General features: G+C 40.1%; 1 protein-coding gene across 2 annotated transcripts in view; it reads right to left on the bottom strand.

Annotated features, from left to right (window-relative positions):
* LOC110968146 (thyroid hormone receptor alpha-B) overlaps positions 1-21,193 on the bottom strand; it is a 233,498-nt gene that overhangs the window by 151,207 nt on the left and 61,098 nt on the right. The window lies entirely within an intron of this gene.

Genomic DNA, 21,193 nt, shown 5'->3' with positions numbered 1-21,193 from the left:
ATGGCAGAGTCTCTTATCTATGTTTCAGCCATTAACTGAGTGTCTGTGGTCTGTAATGCGAGTCAGCAGCAACACACGTAAACATTTCTGCAATCAGCCCATCTGGAACCGACGCAAAGTCAGAGACAAGAAATTGTTCCCTTCATGCTATTTTAGCTGCTCAAAAACAAAACAAGTTCCCGGCTCTGAATGCGCTCTTTCACTCAGAAAACGCTCAAGATCGTCGCCCTGGAATCAATTGTGAAACCGAGGGAGAACAAAATCATTCATCTGCGCGTATGAAAAACGTCCTTCAGCCCGAGCCGATCTATCCGGGTTGTGGACGGCGGGTATCGGCGGCGGTGCTCCAAGGGCGGCCGTTTTGTCCCGAGTTCACTATACGAGCGCTCGTAAAATTGTCAGGAAGAGGATGACTAAAGAGAGAGGGAGGAGGCGTATAGCAATAAGGACAGATATGAGGAACAAGAGGAAGAAAGGCGGCAGGACACAAAGCCTCGTTAATGAGAGGCTGCACGACTGGACGGTTCAAGGAGACCGGAGGTGGGGGTAGCAGCGAGGGTCACGGCCAACAGCGGGCGGACAGAGCAACGGGGTTGTCAAAAATGAAAATCTACTGTTGGTTCAAGCTGCGAATACACACTATTTACAAAAAAAGGCGGCAGGAAAGGTGAGAAAAGAGCCAAGATGCTGCAAATACAAAAAAAAAAAGAACGATGAGAGACGCCTCAATGGGAGCCGACGAGTCCGTAAAGCACCAGAAGACGTGCTGAAAGCTGCCGCCACGAACAAAACAACCATGAAACAAGGCGACTCAAATGATTTTCATCAAGTAGTTACTGAGAAAGTCAGCTTGGTTAGTAGTGATGACAGAATAGAGCTGGTTTTATTAGTGGAATGTGTGTTTATTTGGAGTTTCTTAACTTTTAGATTGAGAATAAGTGCAGGTTTCGGTCTACCATTTTGGTTTGAGCCAACTGCAGCATGGTTTCAGCCATGTTGGTTTATTTTGTTTGAAATTAACCGTTGTTATGTTAATATTTGACCATTATTATGCTACTGAGTCATTACTGAGCTGTAGATTTCACTTTGCTTTTGTTTTATTCTATTAATGTATATGTAAAGGGAGAAAATTCAATTTTAATCCAGTTTTTCTATCCTAAGTGGATAAAATGCTTCCATTTTTTTCATAGTGGAATATACACTGTAGAAAATCTAAATGTGTAATTTTTCCACTTTTATCATGAAGATTTATAATAAAATACTTCCATCAGATCCTCTTACTGAAGCAGAAAGACAAATAAAATTGACAAAAAACGGAGAGTAGTTCCTACCAAACGGTTTTGATTTAGTTTCTCCACTTTTGGAAACTGGACTTTGAGACTTTACCAAGCTGTAAGTTTTGGCCTATTTCTGTTTTGTTCTATTAATGTACATGTAAAGGGAGAAATTTCTATTATATTCTAGTTTGTTCAGGCTAAAAAAAAAAAAAGCTTCAAATTTTTTTCATGGTGGAATATACGTTGCAGAAAATCTGTCATTTTTTCTCCAATATCGTGCAACTTTAACATAAAATACTTTTATCAGAGTAGTTCCAACCCAACTATTTCATATCAGCAAAGACGCTGCACAAATATCCAAAAAAAAGACGTGTAAAGCAGAAAAACTGCATCCAAACCCTGCGAATTGAGACAAATTATGACAGTGGCTATTCCCTTTGTTGACACAATGCCACAGAGTTGTTAAAACTGTAAATTTCCTGTTGGGTCCAGCTGTGAATAGCCGTGCTCCTGTGCCCACTACACTGTATTTGCATGAAGCATGTGCAGAGAAAACCAAAAAAAGGGAGCACAAAAGGTGAGGAAAGAGCAAAGATGCTGCAGAAATCCCAAAAACCAACACATGTTCTAAAGTGGAAAAACTGCACGCAAAGCCTGCGAATGGAGACAAATTAGGTTTTCGTGAAGCTGCGGCAGTGAAAAATGAACCATTTAAGCGCCGTATCCGCAGCTGCTTTTAAATTGATTTCCAAAAAAAACGTTTCCGGTGCAGCTTTCGGGGGTTTTGTAAAGAAAACAATCGACGCAAGAAAACGTCTCCGAGTCGCTGCCATTCATTTTCTCGGGCCGTGTTCTGATGGACAGGATGCAGTCCGGCTACAGATTTGCACCGTTGACCAAATACCACCGCGTCCACAACACTCCCATTCGAGTCCCGTTCAACATAAACAAACCGGACGGCCGAAGAAAAGGCTCCGGCAGACAATCCTGTAATGTTTATGCTACGTTACACCGGCTCATATATAATGCTGGATATTTAAAACACGCTGACCATGTTTCAGCTGCACACACACTGATCCTCAGTGTTCTGTATGCCACATATAGCACTTCAAATTGGAATTTGAAATATGCACGTGAAAGGCTGTGTTTATCCTCGACACGCTGCAGCTCACGGATTTCAATTCAACATGTAAGCCCTGCTGTCAACCTCAAGCAGTTTCTGGACATTTTTATTTGCTTTTGTAGCACTTTTACTCACTGTGGGCTCATTTTTCACGGCACTATAAAGTCCAGTACCTCTGTGGAATCAGCAAATCCACAGCTAGGAGGAGAGAGCACTCAGAAATGTCTCCTGTGAAGTATGATACAGTTAGGAGGCCATAAATCGTAGAAATATAAAAACTAAAGCTGGATATTTTTAGATTATTTGTTGAAGAAATGTATAAACAGAATGGTGTACATTTTTTTAAACAATGTTCCTGCTACTTTCATGTTTTGTTTGAATACTTGTGTCCCATCCACTCTGTGTAAACACCGCCTGCAGTTCAACCCAGTCCACATGAGTACTTTATGAATTTTTGTCACGTAATTGTAGGTTGCAGCTCAGTAACTAATAGCTTCTCTGTTGCGCACAGAAGCAGAGAATTTTTTATTTTTTACAGAATATAGTTAGAGCAAGCTGTTGATGTTTGGTTTGTTTTTAAATGACACATTTAAAAGAAAGTGATTTTGATGAAATCACGATTTTTAATTAAGCATAGATTTGACGAAGTTTTCAGATAAAACCAAAGTTTATACATGATTAGGTTTGAGCTGTTGAAAAGTTAAAAATCCACTAGCTTTATCTGTTTTTTTTTGTTTCTCTCTCTGACAAATATTATAATTTAGATGATTTTTTAAAAAACAACAGCCTTTAGGATTCAGAGCGGTGCATTAGTGGCACCGCTCTGGTTTGTATAAGTAAGAAAAAGAATATTCTCGGTTCATTTAACATTTCTTTTTTGTTTAGAGAAGACTTCAAAACCAAAGCTGCTAATGCAACTCCTTGTAAAAGCACGTCTTTCATTTGCACTTTGGTTGCATGAATTAAACAAACAAGACAAAGTGATTAAGCAGCGAGCTTTAGAGGTGCTGACAGGCTGATTTATGCGTCTTTCAGATGAAGCCTAGCCATGCCAGTTTCCACTTTTTATGCTAAGCTACGCCAACCAGCTGCAGGTTGGAGCCTCGTATTTACTGCACAGACATGGAACCGATTTTTTTTGTCCATTTGGCTCTTTGCATGAAAACAATGCAAATCATCAAATGGAGATGTTTCCAGTAGGCGTTGACCAACTATCAGATCTAACACATGGCCTTTTTTTCTGATTCGCTTTATCATTATTTTAAAGAAATTGATTCACGGTAAAATAAATCAATTAAAAAATGCACTACTTTGCTTCAATGCAATTCAATTTGATTGGTTAGACATCACATGCAATTGTGATTCTATAATTGTCCAAAATTACTAAAAACTGGTTCAGATTGCCTTGAAACAGACTCAAACCGACTTTGAAATGGTCCATTATGGGTTCAAATTTGCCAACAATGACTCACCATTTGTCTACAATGATAAAAATTTGTCTGAAGCATCTCAAAAATGATCCAAACATCTGTCCAGTTTGTCTAAAATGACTCCAATGCTGTCCTAAAGAATTCAATACTTGTCCAAAATGATGAAAACATCTCCAAACTGTTTCAAAAATGGTCCCCAAATGGTAGTGAAGGTCTTCTTGACAGCTAATAATTAGTCATTGTATCAGCATGAACAGAAACTATACTGGGGTTCCTGAGCCGTTTGTCTGCAGATTTGTTTAGTGCTTCTATAGGTTTTTCTATACGGCGTGTCCTTAGGTAAACAAACCCACTCCCCTCCATTTGTGCAAACCTTCGGTTTGTTTTTGATCCCACAATGAGCTCCGCAGACTCCAGGAAGGAAAAGGAAGGAAGAAGCCCAACAGGTGCGTGAGAACAGCTGGACCCAACCAAAGCTCAAGACTCGAATTAAATCACGCCGGCCTCTGAGCCCGGCCCAGAACAGAAGCTATCATCGTGGAGCCCAAATGCGATTAGTGTCCACTGGTAATCTAGAGCCTATTCATTCCTGCTTAGGGGAGGTGACACATTTGATTCAGAGGATTAGTCCACCTCTGCCGGCGGTGCAGGGGAGGCGAAATCAAAGGGCCCACGTTAGGGGCGCGCCGAGAAAAGGAAGGAACTCTGAGGAAGAAGACGAAGGAATATCAAAGAAACAGAAAAAGAGAGCAGGAGCCATGAGCCCAACACTCTTCCATAATTAAAGCAGACAGTTCCTTTGTGCAGCCATGTCATTAACATAACCCAGTATGCTGCAGGGGCTGCCGAGTTCCTCAGCTAGCGCCTTCAGAACATACATGATGAGAGGCTGTGGGACACGATGAGCCGTCTCATTCCATCGCATGATGAGTTTAACATTCAAAACTTTACCGACCGTAATTCCACGAGTCCAATTAACCTTTGGAGAAGCAGCTTTGCCAACAGCACACTGATTTAAAGCACATGAATTCTGCCAAAAGCACAAAGAAACACACACAGAAAAAAAAACAAGTCCCATCTCGGCGTCTATAAAGAAGCCACTGGAATTCAGCGGGTAATCTGGCATGCATACACACTGTCTATTTATCAACTCCCTCCAGTAAGTCGGGTGTTTTTACGACACAGTAGGAGACATTAAGGAGTTAGCGGTCGAGATCCGCCACACAGAACACAGAGGAATCATGTGACTCGCCGCGGGACGTCACATGTGGCTACGAGTCTGTTATCTGTGGCATCTGCAACCATTTTCTGCTGCCCGACGCCTTCGAAGATTTTCCTTCTTTTGCACAAAGAGTAGATGTTCTCTTTACAGTGCAGTTGCCGTGGAAGTGACACTCGAGGGGGAAGTGGGTTCAGAGAGCAGCCGAGCATACAAGCACCAGGGCAAAGAGTCAAACTGCCACCTCAGAGCGTTTTTTGATTCATAAAATCACCACAAAGCTCGTCTCAGTTGCAGTATTTCACTCTCTTGCACAACTTTGGCAACGAAATTTCCCTCACATCTCAATCTTCAAGTGCAAATATGTCAACAGCTGTTTTATGCTAGCCTTTAGCTTATTTATATCTCATATCATACTCATGTCTTACTGCTTTTCTGCTCTTTTAAGCACAGCATTTCTTATGTTATATCATCTGGCACAAGAATTTCCTTCGCGATTAGTGACGTTTTATCTTTTCTTCTCGCTATTTCAAAAAGCTCTCACCAAAAACAAAATATAACAGGAGAAAGATTATTTTTGCACTGTTTTTCAGCATAATCAGCCCAAACTTCAATGCGCTTGGTCCGCTGATGTTCAAACTTTGCAGAAGAAGGTTGCATCTTGAGCCTCCAGATGCTCCTTAACAGCGTGCACGACCTTCTCATCGATTTGAAAATTCAATAGAAGTCAGAAAGGTGAATGGAGCAACAGTTTACACAACATTTGGCTACTTTTTCCACCTGTGTTGAGTGTTTCTTTCTTTGGTTGCATCAAACATTTGAGTATTTCGGAACAGAAACAAAAGGTTTTATAATATAAAGGCAAACCCCAAAGTGGAAGTTCGGTTAAAGCTGAGAATTTTTTGAAGTTTCCAAACATTTCACAAATTCGTGTGCAGCTAAAAATGGCAAAATTCCTGTAAAACCCACTGCTGAGGCCGGCAGACAGTAGAGATAAAACCATCATCTTAAGTTCACACACACTAAGCCTTTGGACATTCAGGCCAGCAAGAACAAATCTGCACCATCGTTTGAACATCAAGCAGCCATTAAACTGCCATTTACCTGTTGGGCAAAATGAACAGTTGGGAAAACACCTCAGTTTCAGCTCTGTGTTTTTACAGTGTTGGTAATAAATACTGCAGGAGAGTATCGCGTGTTTGAAGTACTGACGCTCAAACACAGAGACTCCCGGAGCTGAGGCGCATCCATTTTTAAATGGGAGCTATGCGGCAGGGTATTTGGAGGGATAACCCATTGTTGTGTTCTGCGTTTGGCTTTGCCCTCTGCTCAGAAACAGAACACAGCAGGAGCAGAGGCCGGCTCAAAGCGGCACAAGAGCTTCCATCGATTCACATGTTTATTTACAGGACGACAGCTCTGACACTCAAGTTAGCGGGAATACTGGACATAGCTAAGCTAATCCACAGACTGTAAACCTCTGATCCTGACCTTAACAAACCTCACTGTAGGTCTAATATTAACCAAACCCCGAGATTAAACTCAGCGCTGACAGAATGGTCGCGTTATGTGGCACATTAGGTGGCTTTCCAATTCAGGAGGCGTGAAAGGTTTACAGGAACAACCTCAAATTTGGACCTTTAAGCCTTTCTGTTTCCATTGTTGTGTCAAATCTGACATCTTCAGCCACAATGTTGACACAGAATCCCCCAAAACAACAAAAAGCATCTGTAATTGCCCTTTTTTTTAGCATGTAGGAAACAGAACAATGGCGGTTTGTTATGCAAGTCTCCACAAAATTGTGTTTTTATACAACTAGACTGCATTCTCAAATACATTTAGGAGGAAATGCAACTTTCCATGCCAACAACCGGAATTTTCAACCTGTGAAGTGTTGGAAAGGCGTCCAGGAAAGATCGACCAAGTCTGTTAAGACGTAAGCGGGAAAGATGGAGGCAAAAAACAGCCTAATGTCATTAAAATGCCCATTTCTGACACAGGACGTCACTTTATGCGTTAGCGGAACGCCTTTTTCCAATTGGCGCGTCATTACATGTCATGCAGTTGCAATGAATAACGCCTCCCTGGTGCCCATCGTCAACCTTAACCATCTCACATGTCATCTAAATGTCTTAAAATGACACATGGAAGGCGTAAAAAGTGTAGAAATTACAGGAAAAAGTGTGTTTTTATTTGCATTTCCATGACATTACGCTACTGAAGCACCTACCCTGGTTTGGATCCTGTTTTCTTCTCCAGTTCTGACATTTTCCAGTAAATTGCTATTATCATCACACATCTGGGCCAGCAGGGATCTCCTCCACCTTTTAGTAGCTACATTAGCTGTTCACTGCAAAACTAAAAGTAATCACAACCATCTTAGTTACTTCTTCAGGCCAGTCTTTTGCAGCATGGTCCTCATCAAACCACGATCCTTTTCTGCACCTAACCAAGTGCTTTTGACGTCTAAACTGAACCAAACACTGACCAAACAGAGATAAAACTGAGTTGGAGTGAAATTCAAATGTGTAAAAATAGTCCAAGACAGGAATCAAACTCAAGTTCCCTCCAAATGAGGACTTTTGTTCCTCTTTCTAGGTACAAACTCGCAGCTCCACAGTCGTTCACACGAGGTGATAACGGAGTTCCGTTAAATCCGATGAGAACACTCTCAACTAGAGCTCCCTACTGGCCCGTAGGTATGGAAATGATTTGCGATGATAACAGCCATTTAATGAGCTCACAACATCCTTAACTGGTGCAGAATTTCAGGCTGCGATAAAGTTCCTGCAGTGGAAAACCAGCTATCATGGTCACCTGTCAGGAACATCATTCAAAACTAGAAGTGTCAAACCTGAGTTTTCCTTTTGCTTTGGGTGAAATGGATTGCAGATAAACACACACATTTGGAAGCAACGTCTTTCCTACAAACCAGTATGAATTCTATGGATTTTGGGATGCATTTACTGCACGATCAGACACCATTATACCTTCAGGTATTCATTGATGTTAGCAGGTAATATCTAAACAAATGTGAACAAAAGAAAAGAAGGGCTTAGTTTCAGGGTTGAGAAGGTTTGCAAGAATCACAACTTCAATGCAAAAGTAAACGAGAAAAGCACTCAGAGAGCGCAGTCCTCCTCCAAGGCTGCTCAGTCGTATCATTTCCAAAATTCTGTTAAAAACAAAAAATTCCACGCTAACGTGAAGCCATGAGTGACTCAGCTGTGACCAACAGTCACGTGACCGATATTCAGGAAGTTTTCGGCTGAACTGCAGGACAAACGTACGCCGATACTCAATTGACTTTTGAGAGTTTCCACATGTCCACATCTCTGGAACGACCGCAAAAAGGAACAGTTAACTCGTTGCGCTTCAGTGTCCCGCCCGCAGTACACTTTGAGATCTGCATAAGCAATTTGCTAAATGTCTGAAACTGCAAACGCGATTATACAAACATTATACGCCGATGGAAAGCTTAGATTCTCATGAATCCGCCGGTATAAACCACTTTCAGATGTGATTACCACAGCGGGTAATATAATCACATTTGTCCGACAAACAACGAATATCCGTCCATCCGTTCTCTGTACACGGCTTCAACGTACACAGCGCGACTCACATTTCCGGGTTCATTATTACACACAGATGAAAATATTCCACAAAAAACGGCCATAATCTAACCTTGGACATCCAGACGACACAAGCCAGTAAACTATTTTGTCCAAAACATGTCCTGAAGTCGGTATAAAATCCACAAATAGGTCGTTTTCGAGGAAATGCTCCTCACGATGCGTGTCCAATATTCCCTGTATTTCTCGTCATATTTTTATTTACAAATAGAATATTAGCGATTTTTTTGTACTGAAAATGGCTGGAATTGACTGCAGCTTAAAGGGCTACGAAACAAGATGTAAACACCTGATACAGTAAAAATCTGTTCTGATGAGCGATTCCTCGGAAAATTATCATGATCACCAATGAAACTACGATCTTTTTTTGTACAAATCTGACGTTGGAGATGTGGTATCAGTGACCTCAAAACTACTTCTCAGCTCCTCAACCGACTCCGGAGTTCAATTAAACAACAAAAATAAGATTCTACAGTCAGGAATCATGCTTTTTTTTTTTACATAAAGGCCAAGAAATAAGAGCAAAAGTGCAAGTGATATCGTCATAGGTACTGCAGCCTTCATTTCACGGAGCATCAGTCCGCTGGAAGGGTTGATATAGACATTACACTGTCACGGCAAACCCACTCCCACAGATCTCTGCGAGGCCTTTCAAGCCTCCTTCCACTTGTTCGCTCGCAGCTTGTTTTTCTCTGGCTCTTATTACGACTTTCCTCCACGGATTTTCCATTTTCTCAACATAAAAGTGCACAGTGGAGGTATATAATGTAAATCCTACAAGGTTTGCTGTCTTTTATTTTTTTGCATGTGCCGGCTATGGTCTCTGCAGATACAATTACACAGAGACAGGAAAGACGGAGGCTGAATGAAGCGTCAATGAGCCAAAAAAAGAAAAAAAACTTCCAAGAGCGTCAAAAGGCAAAAGCATGAGAGAGAGGGAGTGAAGTGTGAGCAAGAAAGAGTGAGTGGGAGGCAATAAAAGAGAGAAAGGAAGCAGATCACAGGACGGAGGCGCACAAAAAGGTGATTGATTCAAAGTGAAAAAGTCCTGATGTCACTTACAAACGAACTCCACCAGCTTCTCTGAAGGTTTCCGTCATCTGACGTCTTTTCCTATTAACACTCCAACATAAATTAGTCTTAATTACAGAATCTGAACTCCAAATTAAACCATGATTCTCTTCTGGGTCTGTAGAGAAGAAAAAGGGACTCATGAGGACGAAACAAAAGCAACAGTTGTTGTGTCTGTGTGGAAATATGACGCTCCACATGCAGGCAGAAGACGGTTATTTTAGTTTAGCATGAAGACCAGAGGCAGATTAACCCTCTGAGCCCCGCGTAGCTTCTGGGCTTCTGTTCCTTCTGTCACTGAGGGTTCATTTTTCACTACAGCATAAAGTCCTGCACCTCAGTGGAACTCTGTAAAAGCTGGACTGTATAGCAGGACTTAGAGCAGACACACCCTGGGCTGTAGCTCGGAGTTTTAAATCTGCCCCGCTGTTACGGTACAGCGTCCAGAACATTATGCACTTAACCACAACACTGCACCGCTCTACACTGCAGTCAAACCCTCATTAATCCTCTCCTCTGTCTTCGGCCGGATCTTGGATCGGGGAGGGTTTCCACCTTGAGGCCCGCCGATGTGAGGGGACTTTGTGCCGAGCAGAAGATCCACGCCGGGACGCCGGGAGATCTTCACAGATGTAGGTCAGAGCCGGCTGCAGATGAGATGGTGTTACGGTCGACTGTGGCCTTTTCCTTTTCGTGAGCGGCGCTGTGTTAAACAGGTGGTGATATGAAGAGCCATCAAAGTGACATAAATTCAGTAAGAGGTCCTCTACACAGAGGGCGTTTTAAGGAGAGCTGGAGAAAAGGCTTCCAGAGCTACGAGATTCTGGAGATTATTTACTTCCATTTGAGGGTAACGTGATATAGCTGCACAGAAAATACAATATTAGCTCGTACCTGTGTACGCTTTACTTTGGAAAAACAAGTAACAAGAAACTGCAGCAGAGAAATGCCAAACATATGCTCGAGGTAATTTTTATGAACTGTTTCCAGTGTTTGCTTCGGTATAAAGTTTCTGTGCTGGAGCCAAACAATTACCGTTAAACGTCTCCTTACTTCACTCCCGGAACAAAAAAATCCTGGAGTGCACGCTCCACCAGGAAGGTTTTGTCGGCGCACCAGTTGTTGTCCGTCAGCTGGAGCGTTTCAGAACGTTCAGTCCTGATAGGTGGGCAGGAGGGCGTTTTATTGACCCTCTGAATCCACCAGCAGGTCGGAAAGATGTGCCATCTTTAAGAATTTACACCATTTGTCAGAGTAAGACACTAAAACCTTACAGAACTCTCAGAAGCTGTGAGGTTTCACAGGTTTTTGATGGTCAAAGTCACATTACTTCACGTCTCGTTTAAAAATTCAGCAAAAATAAACCATTTGCTGCAGCAAGATTCTACAAAAAGCAAAAAATTATACGTTCACTGTCGTAACCATGAAGCTATTAGGGACTTCACTGAGACCAAAGGTGACATGAAGAAAAATTCAGGGACTTTCCAGCTGAACTGGGATGAACTGCAGGCTGTGTTTACACAGAGCGGATAGGAGGCAGGTATGGAAACTGGTTCAAAATGTAAACAGAAGACATTTCTGAGTTCTCTCTCCCTCCAGCCATGTTTGTTCTGTTTCCATCGAGGTGCAAGACTTCATACTGCAGTGAAAAACGAGCCCACAGCGAGTAAAAACAAGCAAAAAACACTTAGAGTTCAGAGGGTTAAACACGTATGATCTGTTAACTGACTCTGCACCTTCAGTTCAACTTTATTCCACTCTCCTGCAGCTCTTCTGCTCTGTATGGATCAATCAACCAAACTCACACTCAGGTAAACACAGAGGCCTCATTCACTTTTGTCCAGTGACAATTTCACTAAAGTTTCTTCAAACAAAAGTGTTGTGTTCTCAGTGTTGAGGAAAAGAGAGACAGAGAGTGTTACATTAAACACTGAAGCTTTGATATATAGATAAGAAACACATAGAAGGGATGTGTTTATGTGAAAATAAAGAAATGCTGCTTCAGGGTTTTTCCTGCATCTGGGAATTTTTGATGCAACAGATTCTAGCATCAAGGGAAAAACGAGTTAAAATGACAGCAAATGAGAATAAAAATAACAGTTCTGTTTTTTCCCCCCAACTATATACATTTTACTGTTCACATTTTTAATTTGTTTCTTTACTTTCCCCTTATTTGCTCGATGGAAACACATCCTGCAGTTCAACCCAGTCCAGATGTATGGAATTTTTTGTCACGTCTGTCGGTCACAGCTGAGCCTCAACTCGCTTTTCTTTAGCTTTTGATGGAATCTGTTTAGTCCACTGATATATTATGAGGGATTTTTAACTGAGCCGTGTAGAATAAAGTGATTTTTGATGAAATATCACTTTTTTTTTGCTTAGTTTTAGTAAAGTCACCCTCTACGGAATGTCAGAAAGTTGAAAATGTGAGGATTAATTCTGTTTTTGCAGTTCCATTAAAAGTTTAAATTTTGCCTATAAAAAAGAGAAGATGCATTTGAAACCTGCTGGTGTGTTTTGAGGTTAGACTATTTCATACAGAAGTTCTTGTTTTAGCCAGCACTAAATGACATTTTACAATTTTGCTGATGTTTTGTTAATTGACATTTTTGGAAATGAGAAATAACTGGAAAATAATGCACAGATTTCAGTCAAATAAGGAAACACGTACACATAAATCATGCTTCCTGCCGTGTAAATATGTCATAATCTTATTTTTCCAAGTGCTGGAAGACAAACAGCTGAAGCTAATACAAGTCTCACTGGTTTCTGTGATGAGCTGAGGTGAAGGGACAGTAACGAGAACACGTTCTCACTGCTGGGAGGCAAAACCAATATGAGTTTTTCCTGAAACACTCGTTTAACATCGTCGCAGAAAGGGCAGCTCTGCTTCGTCTGCTGCTGCTGGATGTGATTTATCCACCTGTCGGCTCCAGAGGTGACTGCGGAGAGTCTGAGGAGGAGGCAGGACAGGAGTTATTACCCCGCATGAAGCCACGTGAGCTGCCGTCCCGCCTCCTCTCCTCCGATGCTGAGGTCACCGTCGATCCATAAACTATTCCGAGAGCCACTGCTGGCTGACCCGGGGTCGCTCAGATCCTCAACTAATGATTCGGTTCTGACAGGAGATGGACACGGAGTCAAGGAAAGAGCTTCTGCGGCGGTGTTGTTCCAGAGCGGCCGACCTCCTTCAGCACCTCCTCATGAGTGGTGAGGTCAGGGCAGAGCTCCTCCCGGGACCAAGAACCGGTCAGGAACAGGAGAAGAACCAGAAGATTCTCAAGCACAGAGACGGAGATTTTACCAAATGTTACAGATACAGAATAATACCAGCATGTGGCATTAAATATCTGCTCAGATTTGACAGTAAACCTTGTAATTTGGACATTATTTAGTAGATTGTTCAATCTTTTACACTATATTTTATATTAATTATACTTCCTCTAAGCTTTTATTGTATTGTAGTGTAATGTGCTGCTGGATACCTCAATTTTATAGTCTTTTTTTTTTTTTTTTAAATAGTCTCTTGTAAATTCCCTTATTTTATTTATTTTCTTCTGTATTTCTTTGGCTTTAACCGGGACCCTCATGCGAACACGTGTGCTGGGATGACAAATAATCTTTTCATTTTTCACTGCAATATAAAGTCCCTTATCTCTACACAAACAAAACAATCATGGCTAGAAGTAGAGAGAACTAAAAAAAAAAAAAAGTCTTTTCTACAGTTAAGCAAAGTTAGAAAGCCATGAATCAATAATAAAGAAAAAAAATGTACTTCTTTGATTATTTATTTTAGAAAAATAGAAAAATCCTGGAATCATTTCCCAACTTGCCAGAGCTGTTATCAAAACTGGAAATAGTAACAGTGGGTCTCCGTGTTATCAATATTTTACTGTTTACATTTTGAATCTGCTTCCATGCTCGTCTCCTATCTGCTCACTCTAAACACTGCCTGCAGTTCATTCAACATCTTTTTAAAAGTCGTGTAATTTTTGGCACTTTTTGAGGAAAGCACGCCTTGCAAATGTTCGAACAGGTTTTGGGATTCAGATTCCTCTTCATCGTCTCCTATCTGCTCTACGTAAACACATCCTGCAGTTCAGCCAAATAGTCAGAATTTTTGCCACATTATTATTGGTCACAGCAGAGTTGTTAACGGCCTGACGATTCTGTGAGGGACTGCAAAATTTTTGGTTTGTGACCAAATCTGGTTCTTTGAAATGGTTTATTTTTGGCTGATTTTTAAAGGAGGAACAAAGAATTGAGTGATTTTTGATGATTGTAAGTTCAGTTTACAAGGAAACATCACGACTACTCCAAGAAACGTCAGAAATATGAAAATCCAATGAGTCTTTCTGCTTTTATATTTGCTTCCAATGTCAAATGGTGTAATTTTGGCTGTTTTTAAAAAGAAAACAAGCCTCTCAAACCTGCCAGCTGGGTTTGGAGTTCAGAGAGTTCAGCTCTTCAACTTTGCTCATGTTTGGCTGCTGCCGTTTTGACATTTAACATTCGAGCAGATTGGCTTTGACAGAAAGCGCTTAGGAGTAAAATTGGAAGAAACTGGCACACAGAGCCTCCAAACTTTGCCCTAGTCACGAAACCCTGCTATTGTCATTCCTCGGATTCCCTTTAAAAATAGCTCGGAAGCCTTCCAAACACGAGTCTGCTGACAGCTTCATCGCTCACATCTGATTCTTCGGCGTTTTCAAAAGCAGAATTTGTATTTTTAAAAAAAGAAAAGCGTGGAAGGACTCAAAATAAACACAAGCAGAGTTATCACACTCTGCAGTAAACACACAGCAGCGTGGCGTTCCAGTTTCACAGCTGCTGGAAAACACTCGGGAGCAAAAGCTGCAGCTTGATGAATGCACGGCGGCCAAATGATCCCAGCTGATCTGGACCGGCTCTGACTCTGAGCTGAGTTCAAGCCGATTCCAAGCATCCCTGCTCGCCTCTCTTCACTCCCGAACCAGATAAGAACAAGGAGGAAACAGACGGCCATCGTACGGGCAGCAGGGAGGAAACTTCACCGCCTGACCTGCCAGATTCTCTTCTGTCTACATGAAGCGCTGCTGCTGCTGCTTTTCTCTGAAACTAGAGCAACAACAAAGCCGCCAGCCGCAGTCAGATACTGTAAAAGGTACGACGACCACTTCCTGCAGAGACGCAATACTCACTACTGTAACACACGTGTGAACACTTTGGGCGTTCATGCTGCAGTCACATCACAGAAAACACATTGTCCCATGAGCGCTCGGATCAGCGTTATCTCTCTGTTATCATGGGAAAGGTTCTGAGTGTAGAGTTTAACCGTCTGAACCCCAAAACCCACCGCAGCACGTTATCTTTTTTAAAATCACCAAAATTACACCATTTACCGCAGCAAGAAACTGTAAAAGCAGGAAAAATAGGAAGATCTTCAACTTATCGACAGTTCTTGGCCTAATAATGCGTGATGTTCAGTTTCATTTGGAAAATTAGCCACATCTTTGCCTCAAATTGTGATATTTCATGAAAGCAATTTTGAGATACATGTTTAATTTAAAAATACAGCAACCTATTTTTTTTTTTAAAAATCACAAAAAATACACCTTTTATCAGAGAAGGAAACTGTAAAAGCTGAAAAAATCATGAGATTTTCTACTTCTGGTCAGTTCTTTATCTAATCATGTGTAAAATTCAGTTTCATCTGGAAAATTAGCCAAACCTAAGGTTAAAATTGTGACATTGGGACAAAATCAGTTTGTTCTATGTCTCATTTAAAATGCGACAAATTATTTATTTAAAAAAAAAATCACTAAAATTACACCATTTATTGAAGAAAAAAATGTAAATGCGGCAACAATAGTGAAGTTTTTAACTTTTCAACAGTCTTTGACCTAATTAAATACAAGTTTTCATCAGGAAAGTTTTTAAGCACCCTTTCTAAGCTCAAAATTGGGATATTTCTACAAAATTGCTTCATTCAACATGCATCATGTAAAAAATAAACCAATTTATATTAGAAAAATCACCAAAAATACAACATTCATCAAAGCAGGAAACTGTAAAAGCAGCAAAAATCATGAGATTTTCAATTTGGTGACAGTTTTCCCCTTATTATGTGCGACTTTCCAGTTTCATCAAGAAAATGAGCTAAATCTAAGCCTAAAATTGTGATATTTCAAGAAAAATCACCACACTCTACATGTCTGATTTAAAAACACACCCATTTATATTTGGGAATTCACTAAAATTTCACCATTTATCAGAGCAGAAAACTGTAAAAGCAGAAAAAAATTGTGAAATTTTCAACTTTCTGATAGTTCTTGAACTAATCGTAGAATATTTTTGGTTTTATCCAGAAAAATAACCAAATTTAAGCATAAAACTGCGATATTTCAGAAAAAAATCACTTTCCTCGACATGTCTCACATTAAAAGAGGAAAAAAAACATCAAAAAACAACAGCTTGCTTTTAACAGATCTAGTAAAAAACTAAAAATTCTCCATTTGTCTGTGCAACAATGAAGCCATTCTGGAATCAGCTGCAACCAACAGTCTTTTGACAAAAATTCTGTGAATGTTCAGATGGACCGAGCTGAACGGCAGGCTGTGTTTACACCAGGCAGATGGGAGACAAGTATGGAAACAAATTTAAAATGCAAGAAATAAATGATCTACACCATGTTTATTTTCTGAACTGGAAACTCCTGTGGGAACCTGGGAAAATGCTGCACATGTTGATTCCATGTTTTATCTATTTCTGTAAAATGAATAACCACAGAAATTTTACTATTTATGCCATTTTTGCTGCACAAAATCCATTTCTGAGCTCGTTCTACTTCTACCCATGGCTGTGCTGTTTCCAGAAAAGTTTCAGGACTTCATTTTAGTGAGTAAAAGTTTGGCAGGAGCAACAAACGCCAGAGACTGCTTGGGGTTCAGAGGGTTAAGTTATGGAAAATCGACCAGGAAGGGCCCCTTTACATTTAGTTCCCATAGCAACAGGAGATAAATGACTCAGAGTTACACCACATGACCTATAAGGACCTGTGAGGTTTAACTTTTGCCACCGGTCCGTGCAAAAACCACAATCCCACCAAGAAACATCAATTACAGAATAACTAGTGTGCATTAGCAGCAGACTTGAAACCATAATTGAAGTTAAAAAAAACAAAAAAACACTGTACAACCTGGACAGGCGTGGCCTTTTACAGAAAATGTGATGCCTCCGAGGTGCTGCATAATGGATGGATCAACATATGAGCTACCATGTTTTGGTTGGATTGGGTGTCGCCAGCAGAGACACAATCCTCCTAGAGTAACTGTACGCTCACCTTTTGTACTTAGAGAACCGGAGAAGTGACAGCTATATGATCTGTGATCAAATCTGTGATAAAGTGGAAACACTTCCTGGAAGAAAGACGCCGCTTTTACTCTATTGGCTCAGAGGCCTGCATGTGATACGGCAGAAAGACAGCCAGCAACGTTTCCTGAAAGGTTATCTAAAGGTAGAGGAAATATATGGACTCACAGAACTGCCATAATAAAAGATAAATCTGCTATAAAAAAAAAAGAAAGATATGTGCAAATATAAAGTGGAAGTCTGTTTCTGAGTAATGTGAACAGACCAACAGACAAATGCACACCGACCATCACATAACCCTGCCGTGTTCCTTGGCAGAGGAAAAATCACCAAAATTACACTTTTGTTAGAAGTTGAAAGTGTTAAAGCAGAAATAATCATTGGAATTTTCAACTTTCTTGCAGTACTTGAGCAAAGTACCTTTAGAAAAGTTTACCAAATCTATCAACTTTTTTCTAGACACCTCATTTTCTTGAAAAAAAATTGCTTAAAAATAAGATGATTGCTCTAACCAAATTCTGCCAAAAACTAAAAATTCTACACTTCTTATTGCAACCGTGAAACCGTGAATGGCTAAGCTGTGACCAACAGTCACGTGACAAAACTTCAGGACATTTTCAGATGAACTGCAGGATGTGTTCCGCTTTTGAGTAATGTTACAGACAGACGTAAATTATTACTCCGTCGTTCCTTGGCAGAGTAATAATTTAATAGAAGCAATTAACAGGAGAATATGAAGCTGCCAGATGCAGAATGCTAAAGCGAGTCGTGGCTGTAATGCCTTCCAGAGAGCTTGAAATGTTCAAATGCAGGCAGTTATTCAAAGACAGAAGTCTACGACCACAACAGCCCCGGAGGACAGTCTGTGGTAGTTGGCACAAAGACATTTCTGTGAAAATTTGAGTTCGCAGAGCAGCCAGAAGACTTGTTCTGACAGCCTGATGCAACGACTCCTGCTGCATTGTAAGAGGCCTTTGTGCAGAATGATGATAAGCCTGAACCGCCTTTTTGTCACACTCGATGCTTTCAGCCCGACATATTGTTCATGTTAGGCAATTTATGTTTGCAGGAGGGGGTATGTTTGTTTTGTTTTTGCCCTGGCCAATCAGTAGCAAGCTGTGTATCTGCTGCGCTCACAATAGCAGCAAGTCGGAGCGGCTAATTTAGCGCTTTTCACCACAAGGAGTCATTTATGCAGCTAAACTACAATAATGTGGTGTAAAAAATTTGTTTTTAACACTGTGAAAATCTGGCAGCCAGAAGAAAATACATTAAATAACAGTAGAATACAGTAATGTTTAAAAACAGTGGAAAAAAATGGTAAAATAACGTTACATATCAGTAAAATTATGATCAATAATGAAATGTTCATTTAAATACAACAGAAATGTGTCATTTTATTGTCATGCATTGTAAAATAAAAAATACTACTTGCAAAAATACAGATTCTGGATACAATGTGTAGTTATTATTATTTACATTCAACATGCATTTTTGTGCTTTTTTACAGTGAAGTTACGAGTTATCTGCTACTTAGAAAACCTGTGAAGTAACGGTTTTAAAAATTGATTTAACATTTTTAGATCGCTAAGACACATATTCAATCTTGTAAATGACAGAAAAAATGTGTAAAACAATATTTTCCCAATGTTATGTGCAGATATTTATTTATTTATCCTATTTTTTTTTACAGTGATGTTAGTTATTGTCTGTAACTAACAAAACCAAAAAGATCTATAAGGTTTGGGTTTTTTTTTGCTTTTTGTTTTTAAAAAAATCATTTTTACATCCTAAGCACACTTTTTTTTCTTGGAAATAACAGCAAAAATGTGCAAAATGACAATATTTTTGCAAAATAAATACACTATAAATAGTGTAATTTTACATTACTGACAGTTTTCCTTGTTTCCTTTTTAGAGTTAACATGTTACATTACAATGTTTATTCTACAGTTCTACAATATCTGTGCTTTAATAAAACAGTGAAAATGTATGGCAATTTAAAAAAAAAAAATTTCTTTTTGCATGCATATTTTCTCATTAAATGAATACGTTTGTTACAGGCATTTAATGACAAATGCCTGTAACAAACCCCCAATATTTACCAGTAAACAAAATAGTGTAATTTTACAGTAAAATGTTGTAAAACAAATTACTGTTTCCAAAAATACAGATTTTAGATTTTTTTTGTTTCCATTATTTCACTGGTTCTCTGTAATTTAAAAGCATGGAAAAATCTGTAGAATAACGTAGTGAAGGATTTTACAAAAAAACAGACTTTTTTTGCGGTGTATTTTCCTGCTTAGAGTGCAGTCAACATCTTTCCGTTGGATATATTTCTTCTAAAACCACTTGTGCATCTGCGTTGATCCCATCAGAACTCGCTGCCCATTTTTCACAAACGTAATAAAAGCAGGCAGCTACACAGAGCGATGATGTCTCCATCTTTTAACTTGTCGATGTGTGATCTGTTGATTGGGTTTTCCCCCTATTTCAGAGGGAACGCAGTCATCAATCAGAGCAAACAACAGAGCGAATAGCTGAATGAATTGGAAATGTTGGTTGTGGTTGGGAGGTCTGGAAACAGGCTCGCTTGGTGTTTAATGCCCAGAAACAAGCACGCTCCCAAAACGGACATCTATAGGGAAAGTGACGCAGAGACGCCAGATCAAACGGGACAACTTCTAACGTAAGAACGAGTTACGAATGGTCTGGTCCTTGTGTTTTAGGCTTCCAGGAGAGACCACAATAGACTTTGGAGTGGAGTTTACGTTCACTGTAAATTGACTGACAACAGATGGAGGACGATGAAAGGATTACGGACGGCTTTTCACGATTTAAACCAGTATCGCTTTAATGCAACAAAGGACGTGTCTTGACAGAAAAGCCGATGTCCAAAGCCCGGCAGAAATTCTGTTCCAAAAACATACTTCAATCTGTCACAATAAATTTGTTTGATGCCTTTGTTCAACACTTCATGATTAGAAGGCTGCCAGGATGGATTCTCCTTTGAAAACAGGCTAATCTCCAACTCTTTTTTTCAAATTATTTCTGGTGTTTACAGGTAGTGCCATTGAAGAATATTCTGAAGTGACAATGACAGCTGGGCAAGGATGCAAGGGAAGACTAAGCTAAGCTAACAGTTTCCCCCTGCTTCCTGTCTCTATGGTCAGTTAAACTGGCCTTTTCCCCTTGTTTCTTGTCATTTTACAAAGCTATGGTAACTGTTTTTGTCTTTTCCCAGTCTTTATGCTAAGTCAAGCTAGTAGTTTTTCCTTACTTCTTGTCTCTATGCTAAGCTAAGCTAGCAGTTTCCCCGTTTGTAGTCTTTATGCTCCGCTACGTCATCAGCTTCCCTATGTTTCCAGTCTTTATGCTTAGCGAAAGTAGCAGTTTCCCTTTGTTCTCAGCCATTATGCCAATCTAAGCTAACAGTTTTCCCCTGTGTCCCGTCTTTATGCTAAGCAAAGCTAGTGGTGCACCACTGCTTCTATTCTTTGTGCTAAGCTAAGCTAACAGTTTGCCCCTGCACCATGTTTTTATGCAAAGTTAAACTAGTGTTCTCCCATTGTTTCTAGTCTTTATGCTAAGCTAAGCCAACAGATTGCCTGTTTCCTATCTTTGTGTTAAGGTAAATTAGCAGTGTCCCCTTGTTTCAAATCGTTATGCTAAGTTAAGCTAGCAATTTCCTCTTATTTCCAGTGCCAAGCTAAGCTATCAGTTTCCACTTGTTTCCAGTCTGTATGCAAAGCAAAAGCTAGCAGTTTCCCTTTGTTTTCATCTATTTTGTCAATCGAAGCTGACAATTTTCCCCTGTATCCCAGCTTTATGCTAAGCTAGTAGCTTCCCATTGTTTCCAGTCCTTATGCTAAGCTAAACTAAGCTATCAATGTGTCCTTGTTTGTATTCTTTATACGAAGCAAAAGCCAGCAGTTTCCCTTTGTTTTCATCTTTTATGCCAAGCTAAGAATTTTCCCCTGTATCCCATCATTATGCTAAGCTAAGCTAGTGAGTTCCCATTGTTTCCAGTCTTTATGTTAAACAAAAGTGGCAGCTTCCCTTTATTTTCAGCTAATATGGCAAGCTAAGCCA

Source organism: Acanthochromis polyacanthus, chromosome 19 (genome assembly GCF_021347895.1).
Source record: "Acanthochromis polyacanthus isolate Apoly-LR-REF ecotype Palm Island chromosome 19, KAUST_Apoly_ChrSc, whole genome shotgun sequence".
In the NCBI taxonomy this organism is placed as follows: domain Eukaryota; kingdom Metazoa; phylum Chordata; class Actinopteri; family Pomacentridae; genus Acanthochromis; species Acanthochromis polyacanthus.
The sequence above is the reverse complement of the archived record's forward strand: the minus strand, read 5'-3'. Positions and strand labels throughout refer to the sequence as shown.